Raw genomic sequence first — 12,033 nt, 5'->3', positions numbered from 1 at the left:
AGATCTGAAAGAAATCCAAGTAAGAGTTTACGCACACTGAGAAATCATTTTATGATAAAGCAAGAAAATGCCAGACGCTTCAGTAGTTTGGCAGCATCTACTGGTATGACCTTTGAGTTAGCTGCTGCTGCTACACAGCAAACAAGATGATAACGGCAATATGTGCATGTTTAGTGAAAAAAACATCCGATCTGACCGTTCTCATTAAAGTTGAACGGCCAATCTAGGACCGCATCAGGGTTATTATAGTTTTCTAATTTTCATTAGTTTTATTTTTATTTAGTCATGTTGGTATTTGATTTCAGTTAGTCTTAACAGTAGTTAATAGTAGTAGTTATTAGTAGTAGTTTTGTTTTATTTTCTAAAAAGTAGTTAGTTTAGTTTTCATTTGGTTCTAGTTATTAGTATTACGCTGTGATAGGTGGTATTTAATAAGGGTAGAATAAAATGAATGCAACAGTAGACAGTTTTTGAAAATGGTCATTTTTATTTTTATTACAGTAAACAAGCACATTTTGTCACTGCTAGTTTTCATTTTAGTTTAATCAGTGCATGAAATATCCCCTGTTTTTCTGGGGATCCCATGTTGGCTGGCTTCTCCAGCACTGACTGGCTGTTAATTTACTCAATGATGTCGGTTTCAATGGTAACAAAGTGTTTGGTTTAACAATCCTTTTTTGGAAATGCAGCCTTCTACATATTAACTGAGATCTTACACACATCTCTTGTCTTCGGTTTGAGAAGTGAGTACCAATTCACTCTTTCCACCAGTCTTTTGGGCAGGTTCTCAGATTTATAAACATGCTACAGCATAGTGTAAAGTTTTTCAGGGGCATCTTGAGCATAGTTACAGTTGCTAGACTATAAGAGACCAACTGGGTGAACCAATTTGCTGCAGCGCCACTCTGAGGCAGACCTGGACAGCATCTCTAATTGGTTGTGAATGCCAAAGACAGAAGCTCCCCAGTTGTGGGTGATGCAGCTAAACAATGAATGACCTTCTGCAGAATTTGTATTTTTCTCCTAACGGACAGCATGACGTCAAAATAGGTTTATTTTCTGAGTTTATTTTCCCCAAGTATTTTGGGGTCCAACAGGTTATTTTGCACCTTGATTATAGATTTAGTTTACTATAAGAACTATGGAGCACATTTATAAGTGGATCAGATCAGACGTTTGCCTTTAAACAGCTCTCAAAACAAACAAAAAATAGATTTGTGCCACTTAAAAAGCCCTATAATGTGAACGTAGCCTTTCATACGTGGTCTGATTCATCACTGGTCTTCTCCTAGTTCACTATTATATAACTCTTTGTTCTGATTGTGTTATTGTCCAGTGTCAACAAGAGGAGGATGGGTTCCCCTTCTGAGTCTTGGTTCCTCTTAAGGTTTCTTCCTCTGGTCTTGGGGAATTTCTTTGTTCTGTTTCTGGAAACCTTTGTGACAACAACAATTGTACAAAGCGCTATGAAAATAAACTTTGAACTGAATAGAATTCAATTCAGTAAACTCAGCAGAAGCATTAAAACAGGGCCGCGCAATCCTGGTCCTGGAAATCTACCACCCTGGATAGCTGAAGTCCAACACACCTGGCTGTAAAACTCAGACACCCCTACAGCCTTCATTACCTGGATCAGGTGTGTTAGATTAGGGTTGGAGCTGAATTGTGCAGGGCGGCAGATCTCCAGGAGCAGAACTGGCATCGCTGCATTAAAGCATCTGGCCATTTTTCACCTTCTCTCTTAATCAGGAACAGCTGAAGAGATAATGAAGAGCTGATCAGTGCTAATGGTGTTTGTGATGGAGGCTTGAATTGCTAGTTCCTTCATTTGTTGTTCATGATGTACGTGGCTCATTTGCATGACTCTATTGATTAAGATGTGTTGTAAGGCATTCTGAGAAAAAATTTAGAAATTCAAAAGGACACTTAAGGCTACAAGCTATAATACACCAGATGTGTTGGACAGACAACACCAAAGACAGCAACGCTACTCAGGATCTCACTATTGCTGTGCTGCAGTAAACCCAGACCCAGACCGCAAATCTGTAGTAGATGACATTTGAAATTTACACAGAGAAAGGCATCAGTCTAAAGTCTTTAAGTTAAACAGACACAATAGTGCATGCTAATTGTCTGTTTTCACCTCAGCTAATGTTACCTCATAGCTTTTGTTTCAGCAACAGTGAGATTGTGGATAAAACCACAATAAAACCTGATAAATTCACTTAATGAGGCTTGAAGATTTATTTCTGTTAATCTACATGAGCAGAATGTAAAATGAGCTTGAGCTGCTTGTTTATCTGCACTTTTCTGCAATGCTTGCTATGTGCTACGGCTGTGCTTTCTACTATCTGCTACCTGGTACTAGAGGCCCTCTGGCAGCGCATAGCTTCTTGTGTGGTGTGTGGTCAGAGAACTTGTGGTGAGGAAAATTACCACTCTGGGCGCTCCCAACCGAGTCCAAAATGAATGGATTAATGTAAAGCATTTGAGTAAAAATCATAGTTGATAAATGTTTAAACATTTTTAAGATAAAAGAATACATTAATTTCCTGAACACAGAACAGCACAAACATTTTAACACCGTTCTTATATTTTTTTACGATTTTGAACTTGAGCTTTAGGAGTTAGGAGTAAAAACGATGTTTCATGTACATTGATGATGTCAGTGAGCACGAACAGCCAATGAACTGCTCCTTTCGCCAACCAATCAGCTCTCAGTAGCAGTAATGCTAGCGTCCTGCTGCCCAAAACCTGTTTGCTGTAGAAAAAAGGAAACATACAGGTGAGTTTTCTTTGCTTTTTAGTGAAATACATATTTCTACTTTCTAAAATTAAAGGAACGTTCTGGGTAAGTGATTAGAAACTATTTTAATTTTTTGTTTTTAGCCATTCAGCTCCATTCATCCCCATTCACTGAGGACTTGCTTGCGGGTGCGCTCTGCTGTTTTGCAGTCATGTTTTTGATATAACAGGGGAAATAGGAAGTGGCCAGGCTCCTCATACACCGGCTCTGGTGTGGTAACCTTTAGCTGGCCACAGTAGTCTTTCTGTGGTTTCTTCTTCGAACTAAACAGAAGTTTTACACTGCCCTCTAGTGGAGCATAGAGTTCAGACATCTCATGGTTTTTCAGTATGAGAACATAAGACATTACGGAGAAGCTAATTTGCATATAAAAAAATCCAAACTTACTATTCTATATTTGAAACATTTGTGATTATTTGCATATACAAATTCTCATTCATGACTTTTGAATGCAGGGTTAATCGTTCTCACTAATGACAGATATGGGACACTTGCACACAAATGTGAACTATTAAGACAGACAGATCAGATCTAAGTAAAACATTGAAATTGAGCAATAAGATTTGTAATCTGAATGTGGTCTAAAAAACCAAATATTTCACATCTCTTGGAGATAAAAGAGTTTGATGCAGTATGTAAACATTGTTCAAGATTCAAAATGTGCCTTTCACTCCACAGTCCAGACAGTCTGATAAACTAAGCTGCACAAACAGGCCATTTCGAATTCAATGTGTCTTTGATATCACAAAAAACAACACATTTACGGGCATCTGCCTACTCAGCCTGCAGCAGTTTAGCCCCATTCATGCTGAAGTTATAAGGAGTGTTTCAGCCAGGAGTGCCTTTTGAATGAAGCAAAATACAGACTAGCCAATCAGAACAGAAGTCATTTACATATACCAGTCTTAAAGGCACAGTAAGAAAAAGAGACTGGTTGTGTAAAAATTAATCATGACAGTTTTTGGTACATAAAACCACACAAATGATACAAGAAATACAAGATAAATGTATTATATGGGTCCTTAAACTCTTGCAAAGTGAATGCAGTCAAGGCTCCTCAATATGTGATTTTGATTAGCATCCCATTTAGGAAAAACAGATTTGTGCCACATACTGGGGACATACGACTGTCCATCTCTGATTTATGGACTTGAGGAGCTCACCTTTAAGTCCAAGCATTTTTCATCTCTTTTCTCCTTCACCCCCCCGACCCCCTCCCCCACTCCTCTTCTCAGAAGACGCATTGCAGCCCACTCGTACCTTTTCACTCATCCTCTTTCTGTTGCTCGCATCTTTGTCTGGTGCCGCATAATCAGGGCGGAAGAGCAAGAGAGGTGGGAAGGTGGGATGAGAGGGAGAGAAAGAGGGGCTTCTGAGGGAGAGAGCGAGAGCGAGGGAGAGAGAGAGAGAACGGCTGTGTGTATTGATCTGCTAAGGCTTGAGTATAATGGGTGTTAATGTGAGAGGGTGCGACAGGGAGGATGGAGCACTGTGTGAGTGTGTACAGGAGCATGCAAAACGCATGTGCTAAACGACACCATATGCTGCACTTTGCAGTGGAGATGCCACACTGTCTCCACTGTTACATGCACTTCTCCTTCTAACACTTCAGACACATCTGTGACTCAACGTCTTAAATAAACACACACACAAACAGTAGTGTATTTACAGTAGCAATGTACATTAATTCAGTGTAATATCCTATAGAAGTGTATTATAGAACTCTACAGTATGTGTACAGTCGAATGCAAAAGTTTGAACTCCTCCGATGTGCCGTTTGGTTGATTTTCTAAGTAAAAATAATTTAATACGTCCTCTACAGCAGGGCTCTCAATCTTAACCACTAAAAGGGCCATATTAAAAATCTCAACAAATCTGTGGGCCAGCTGTGTTTATTGACCCTGCCCTACGATAGACTGGTGACCTGTCCAGGGTGTATCCTGGTTCCCCCCCACCCCCGATGACAGCTGGGATAGGCTCCAGCACCCCACCGTGACCCAGAAGGACAAGCGGTTTAGATGATGATGTGTGTGTGTGTGTGTATGCCATGACCCCGACTGGCCTTTGTTTATTCAAAATATGCTGAAACCACAACGGCGAAAAATAGGCCCCGAATACTTGAATGATTCAAAAATAATTTTAAATAAAAACAACTTGTTTTATATTAAACAATAGACTACATTAGCTGCAGATCACTGTTAAAACTCTTGAAATGTCCCCAATGTACAGTAGGTGTTTTAAAGCTACCCATTCGCTTGAACTGGACCTGGCAAAATTTAAATAATTTTGCAGGCCGAATATGATTGTGCCACGGGCCTGACTTGGCCCACGGACCTTGTGTTTGACACATGGGTTCTACAGGGAACACATTTAAATCTAAATTTTGGTACATGGAGCTTGTTGTTCTTCTCTCTCTCAAAGATGAAAGCTTTAAGTGCTGTTTATCTGATGGGGACAGTTTTGGTGGTCGACCAGCTCTTGCACGGTTATTAGAAATCTAATTTTCTCTGTTTTGTTTTTCTTAAGTTCTGAAAACAGCTGTTTTTTTCACTTATTTTGCTTTGACCCTCTCCTTCAATATGCAAGTGGATTATCTTATATCAAATCTCTCTGAAAAATTAATAACAACTCCAAATTTTCAGAGATTTGAGTGAAGGCCTCTGTGAAGGCCTAATGCACAGCACAATGTAAGGATGGAAGGTTTCACTCTGCATAAGGCAAGAAATGGAGGGTAAAAAAAGAACAAACAGAATGAAAAGAATGACACGTGTGGCTCTGTGGCAATAAAAAGAGCTTTCGCTCAGCTCCAGCAGTCGACAGCTACACTTGCGAGAAAATGTGCAACAAAGAAGGCCATTAAAATGGGACGCTGAAAGAGGACAGGGAGGGGAAACAACCACAGGGGGTGCTGGGGAGGCTCAGGCGTTTCTGCAGTGGGTTTCACATCTTCTCACTGTTCCTGTCAGCTGCCCACTGCACAGAGGCCTCCTGAAACACTGAGGTGAGATCAGCTCCGTGGAGAGCGTTAATACAGGCTGGGTTTGCAACAGAAGGAAGCAGAGGCTGGACTGTGATCGGCGCTAAATAAAGAAACCTGATGCAAAATTGTGTGATGGCTAGCTGTGGTTTTGGTCAAGAGAGGATCAAAAAGGCAGGGCAAGTGAAGCACCATTCTGTTAAAAAAAGAGAGATAAGTGTATTAACCCTTATGTTCTGTTTGAAGACCCCAGAGCCTCTTCAACAGCTGTTAAAAAGGCAAAGGCTAATGTCCTTAGCATTTTTTAAATCAGCTTCTGCATGACTTTTCCTAATTTTATGGAAATTGCAAATGAACAATATTTTTATACTGATATCGTGTTCCAAACACCTCCTAGAGAAATTTATACACAACTTTTGTTTGACCCCAGCTGGAAAACACAATTAAAGGAAGTATATTTTCATGTGTATTTAGTTTCTGTCTGGTGTTAATGGTACAGCTGACAGTCCTACACACACACACACACACTTTTACAAAAACTCTCTCTCTCTCTCTCTCTCTCTCTCTCTCTCTCTCTCTCTCTCTCTCAGCAAACATGGGGTGCCTGTGAAGCAAAATCAAGAAAATACATATTTACACAGGTAAAACTCAAAGTAGTGCTCCGGAGGAGAGCCAGGGCAGGAGGGTCGTCCTGGATTGACAGATGGACTGTGTGGTATTTTCCTAGTCTTCTGTAAGTGAGTTTTACTAATGAATGGAAATCTAAATATATGTTCAAATGTCAGAAAATATCAGACATACTCCTGTTTGCCCTTGTAATAAATCATTATGCTAATTTACATATTTATTCATCTTCCTGAAATTTAAAGGCTCATTTTGTTGTTAAAAAGAGGGTGAAAAGTACACTTATTGTCAGTGTACTGAGTTAAAGTATCTTCAGTATAGAATGATTTAACAATATTCAGTACAAAAATTTTCACTTTGAACTCAATGTCATTTTATTTTGTCCACACAACACTGGGGTCTCTGGGACCCTAAACAACACAGGAGTAAAGCCAGTGTCAACATAGAACAAGGGTTAAAAAGTTCATATTCTTAGTACTACTACAACTACTACTACTACTACTACTAATAATAATAATAATAATAATAATAATAGACAGTCAGATGACCTTGCAATTTTAGGACAACCTTCTGCATAGAGTCCTACAATTTTCTAGTCCAACATTCTCCTAATTTAGGTCTACAGAATACAGTTGAGTTTACTCAGAAAACAACAGTGAATGTGGTTGCCTCCTTATACACTGAAATTGCTGAACATGTGGGATTCTGAGAGGAGGAAGCCCTCACAGCACCCCCACTCCCCAAACCTGGGGGCAAACCTGTGTAGTAGTGGAACCCATTAAGCACAATCAGCCCATATGGACTGTAAAAAATATGCACTCTTAAAAACTAAAAAAGCCAATTTTGTTGACTTAAAACTCAGTTCACTGAACTTTAAATGATAAGTTACCAAATGTAAAACACAAATTAAACTTCTGTAAAATTAATATTAGAAGTTAAAAAGACTCAAAATTCAACTAGTTTTACTTACTTTTATAGTTAAAATGTTGCTTTATTTCAGGCAAACGAATTCTGTTTTGATGACTTAACTGAGATTTGTCTACACTGAAAAAATACTGCTTTGAATTTATTCAAATTAAAATGTGCACATTGGTTCTACATAAAGAGAAATATATCAAACAATTATTGTTGTTCATTTTACTTTTGGTGAGAACTATGTTAATGTATTTTATTCATGTGGAACCGATGTTTACATCTGAATTTGAGTAAATTCAACACTTTTCATTGTATTTTTTACAGTAATAAAAATAATACAGATATTTTACAATACAATTTATTTTTACAGCATATTTTAACTGAAACTCAGTAACTACTATAAATTATTCAGTAAGTACTATAAAACTAATATGTACGTTGCAAAGCGAGAGCAGCTTCTGTTTGGGTTTCATCTTTATTGTCCATTTATTTATTTATGTAGATGACATTTGAGTGTAGCTATTTAATTAGTTGTTAACTGTTTGAAAGAGATCAGCAACAAAAACTTCACTTGCTTCTGTGACTGTTGCTAGCGTTCTCACTGTCGTGTACAGCTATGTAATCATATTAATATTTCTACAGTGATTCTAGAAAGACAGAGTCATCGCTTTATATCTGATGCTGAGCAGGAGGAGGAACAGGGGGAGGAGGAGGAGGAGGAAGAGGACGAGGGGGAAAAGCACATGGGTTTGCATACAGGTTAGCATTTACCTACACAGAAAGGCACAAGGGGATTTAGATCACCTTGTCGAAGAGTTACAGCTAGATTCGTTGACTTGTTTATTAGCCTATAAAGAATACTGCATTTTTTACTGTTTCTGCCTATAAACAGCTAGCATCCTGTGCATAGCCTGCAATAAAATAGACCCAATGTCCAGTATTTGGTAAAAGATTTGTTTTGTCATGTGGCTTGAACAACCTGGCACTGTGCAATTGGCTTTGTGCTCCCATCAGCGTTGGCGTTCAGATTTTCGAACTGGCATGAGGCATGTGAGCTCCACCCATCTGTCTCCTCTTTGGCCCCCTGACCCTTCAGTGTTTCAGCTTTCTGCTGGACTCATCGTCACCCTCTCTGTCCTCAAAAAGGCTTAAAGCAATTCAGAAAAAAAAAAACAAAAATCAAATTTTCCCTTTACCCAAAATGTCCTGGATCAGCCAAGATCTGTTTCGTGTCTAAAGTTTGCTTCATTATTTTTGTACTGGAGCTATGAGGCTAATGTAGCTAATAGCCAGTTTAGAAACAGCATAGCTCAACCTACATGTCTTCATCATCACACAGTTGCCTCAAACCACATCAAATGATCTCTAATAGATTTGCTTATGTGGTTTCTGACACATCTGACATCCTGCTATCTAAAAATAGGTAAAAGTATGTATCTTAGCATAAAAAAAAAAGGGTGGGCAGCTATACTAAAGCTTGAACGTTGTCTTTTCTTGGTCCATATTTTCAGATCACAATTTGTAATAAGTTAATGTAAGTGTACAGGCAAAACGCCTGAACCATCACTTTTAAAGCATTAACTTGGGGCTGAGCGTGTGCTCACTGGAATGACTTCTGCTAGCAGGACGTTGTTGGTTTTTCATTTGCCACACCGTCATTTCTTAGATCACACACACACTTTACTTCCCCTGAGAACACAAATACTCACACGCAAACATGACTGCAGAGCGCAGAGGCTTTTTTTGAAATAGCCTGACTGGCCTGACATATTTAGGTGTGTGTTTTGCATTTTCTTCTCACGCAGTGCAGACTCTACACAGCCTGCCTGGTATGACACTGGACTCCAATCAACAGCAGAAAAAAACAAACAAACAAACAAAAAAAGAGTTTGAAGGTTAGAAGGCTTCGCCACCGGTGGTTGCTATGTGGTAAGCTCTAAATTTAGTTTGTAATGTAAGCTAGACACTTCCTATCCATTGCATCACCAAAGCGAAATGTCTGCAGAAAGTTCTGCAGCCAAGCTAAAATGGCTTCAGGTGCTGCTAAAAAGTGTCACATGATTTTCCAACCATGTGAACCTTCATTATTCAGCAGTGACAGACGATTTCTCTCACTAATCTCATTGTCAATCATCAGGGCAGCTTTAATGTGTGGAAAAAGAGCATTTAAAACATGCAGTCTAAAACTTAGGCCATGCTCTGCATGATATTTTTATAGCAGGCACAATGTCCTTGTCTAATGGACTCAGGGTTTTTTATAGTTAGCTGATGCTGTCTCTAATAGCTCATAATGTATTCATTTACTCTGAATGTCTGTAGCGCCCGGCAATGTGTGTATTTGCAAGGCGTTTTCAGACAGGTCTACTTCATTTCTTGCTTTTAATATTAACTAATCTGTTAAGGCTACTAACTAACTAAGCTAACAGACTGTTTTCTAGCTAATGCTAAAAGCTAAACCTCAAGGTTTTCCAAGACACTGTACAAAAAGGGATATACTGCCTTGGCAAACCCAATTAATGGTGCTTTTGGACTGTCCTTATGACCTCATTAACTTGTAAATGCCCAAGTTTACCTGAATAAAGTTGAACAGCAAAGTCATAAATTTCAGTAGTTTCCATTTCGTTCTCTGAAACCACGTGAACAAAGTAGACCAAGCTTGCACAGACATCTGAACTAGTGTCATGACTGTGCAGTTAGTGAGATGACCATATAGAGAACGCCAAACTTCTCTATGAGAAAAAAGAACAGCGCTATTGAAAATCACTACTTTCCTGGCCTGTGATAAAGAAAAATATCCAAAGTCGTTATATTATGTCCTGCTTAGATTTTTACTGCAAATATCAGCGGATGTTCTGAATTATGAAGTCTATAAGTATACCTTAAGTAAAAGTTCATACATAGTAGCAAAAAAGGTTCTACCGCTATGTATATAGCCATTTTTTAAAAGTTTGCTTGGTGGTTGGTGGTTGTATAACTATTGCCTTTACTAAAGAACTTTTAAAGAACCACTTTTAAGGTTGTGGTTGAATATTGAACATTGACTGATTCTTTTACTGCCACACGACGTCAATGGTAACTGTGATTGTGACGTGTAGCACAATACACATGAATATATAACGTATAATACACATAGTAACCATTGTATGATACAATAAACAATAGTTGGTATATGCTAATCGGGGAAAAATTACACTAAATCTCACCAAAATACCCCATACAAATCTGCATACTTTGACAGATGGTGTAGTTAAGTTACTTTGACAGTCGTAGGCTACAATTTGAATAGTTGGTGGTTATATAACAGAGCATTAGTACAGTATTAAACTTACTTCCATGCAATGTAATTTCAATGCACAGGAGTTCCAGCTTGCCTGTAACATGTTGTAGCAATATTCTTATTTTAACTCCTTTTAACAACCTCCTAATTCAGAAGATCCATTTACATTCTGTAAAATACATAGCAGCAATTTTCAAAAATCAAATTTTTTTTTTACACCTTGAGGAAAAATGCTTAGACCCGGAGTTGATTATTTGAGCTCTACAAAATGAGAAGTTGTTCCACCTCAACTCGTATACTGATGACCACTTGTGGGCAAACAAAATCGACACCACATTCCAAGTAAACAAGCTGAGAAGAACTCATAATTTCATAAAAATCAATAAATCCATTTTTGAAGTTCTGCAGGCATGGTGAGCTATGTGGCCGGCACAGATATGCCCGTATTTGCAGTCTAAGCTTTTGCAGAGCACAACAGACCATTTTTCATTGTGCATGGTACTGTATGTTGCTTTCGTAGGCTGCAAGAATGAGACAGTGTAGGAGGCCTGGAAGAGAGAGCCAAGCTGGAGAGCACAGAAGCCAGTGTGAATAGAGGACTTATTCCGCTCCAGTATCTGCCTCTGCCAAACTAGCTCTGGGAGGCTGTTGCCTGTGTTTGCTTGTCGTTGGTAGGGTTTGCAGCACTGATCCAGCAACAGCTTTGCCAGCCTAAGTCCTGACCGCAGCCATAACACAAAAAATACAAAACTGACTTTACAGCAGCCCGAAGGGCATCAACTTTCCAAATGATGAACTAGCAGCAGGACCTTCCTCTGGCAGAAGGGAAACTGCTGAGAAGACCAGTGGGAACCGGGAATCTTTCCGGAAAAGCTCTCCAGCTTTCCGACATGCATCTCTGATAAACATTAATAAAACTGATAGGATAACAAATGATGTAAAAGCTAGCAGTCACAGCATTATTCAAATTTGGCTCTTAGTGCAGCTTTTGATACTGTTGATCAGATTCTAATCCACTGTCTTGAATACTGAGGAGGCAGTTCAGGCACAGTTTTAGAATGGTTTGAATCATATTTAATGAATGGAGAGTTCTTGGTTTCACTGAGAAATCATACAATAAATAATGTAACATTTCTTGCGGAGTCCCACAAGGTTCAGTTTTGGGGTCCTTACTTTTCTCTTTGTACATGGTACCTCTAGGTGATGTGATTAGGAAACACAATGTCAATTTTCATAGCAATGCCTGAAGACACGCAATTATACATTTCCATTCCTACTAATAATCAGGACTCTGTTGACAGGCTTAACAGTTGTGCGTCAGATATTTCTCAGTGGATGTCTAAATATTTTCTTAAACTAAATCACAAAAAGTTGAAACTGAAATACTGATCAAACTGAGAAAAATCTTAGTGTCACTGCTGGACAGAATAGTCC

This window comes from Colossoma macropomum, unplaced genomic scaffold (assembly GCF_904425465.1).
Source record: "Colossoma macropomum unplaced genomic scaffold, Colossoma_macropomum, whole genome shotgun sequence".
NCBI classification, from domain to species: domain Eukaryota; kingdom Metazoa; phylum Chordata; class Actinopteri; order Characiformes; family Serrasalmidae; genus Colossoma; species Colossoma macropomum.
This window is presented reverse-complemented; position numbering follows the sequence as displayed.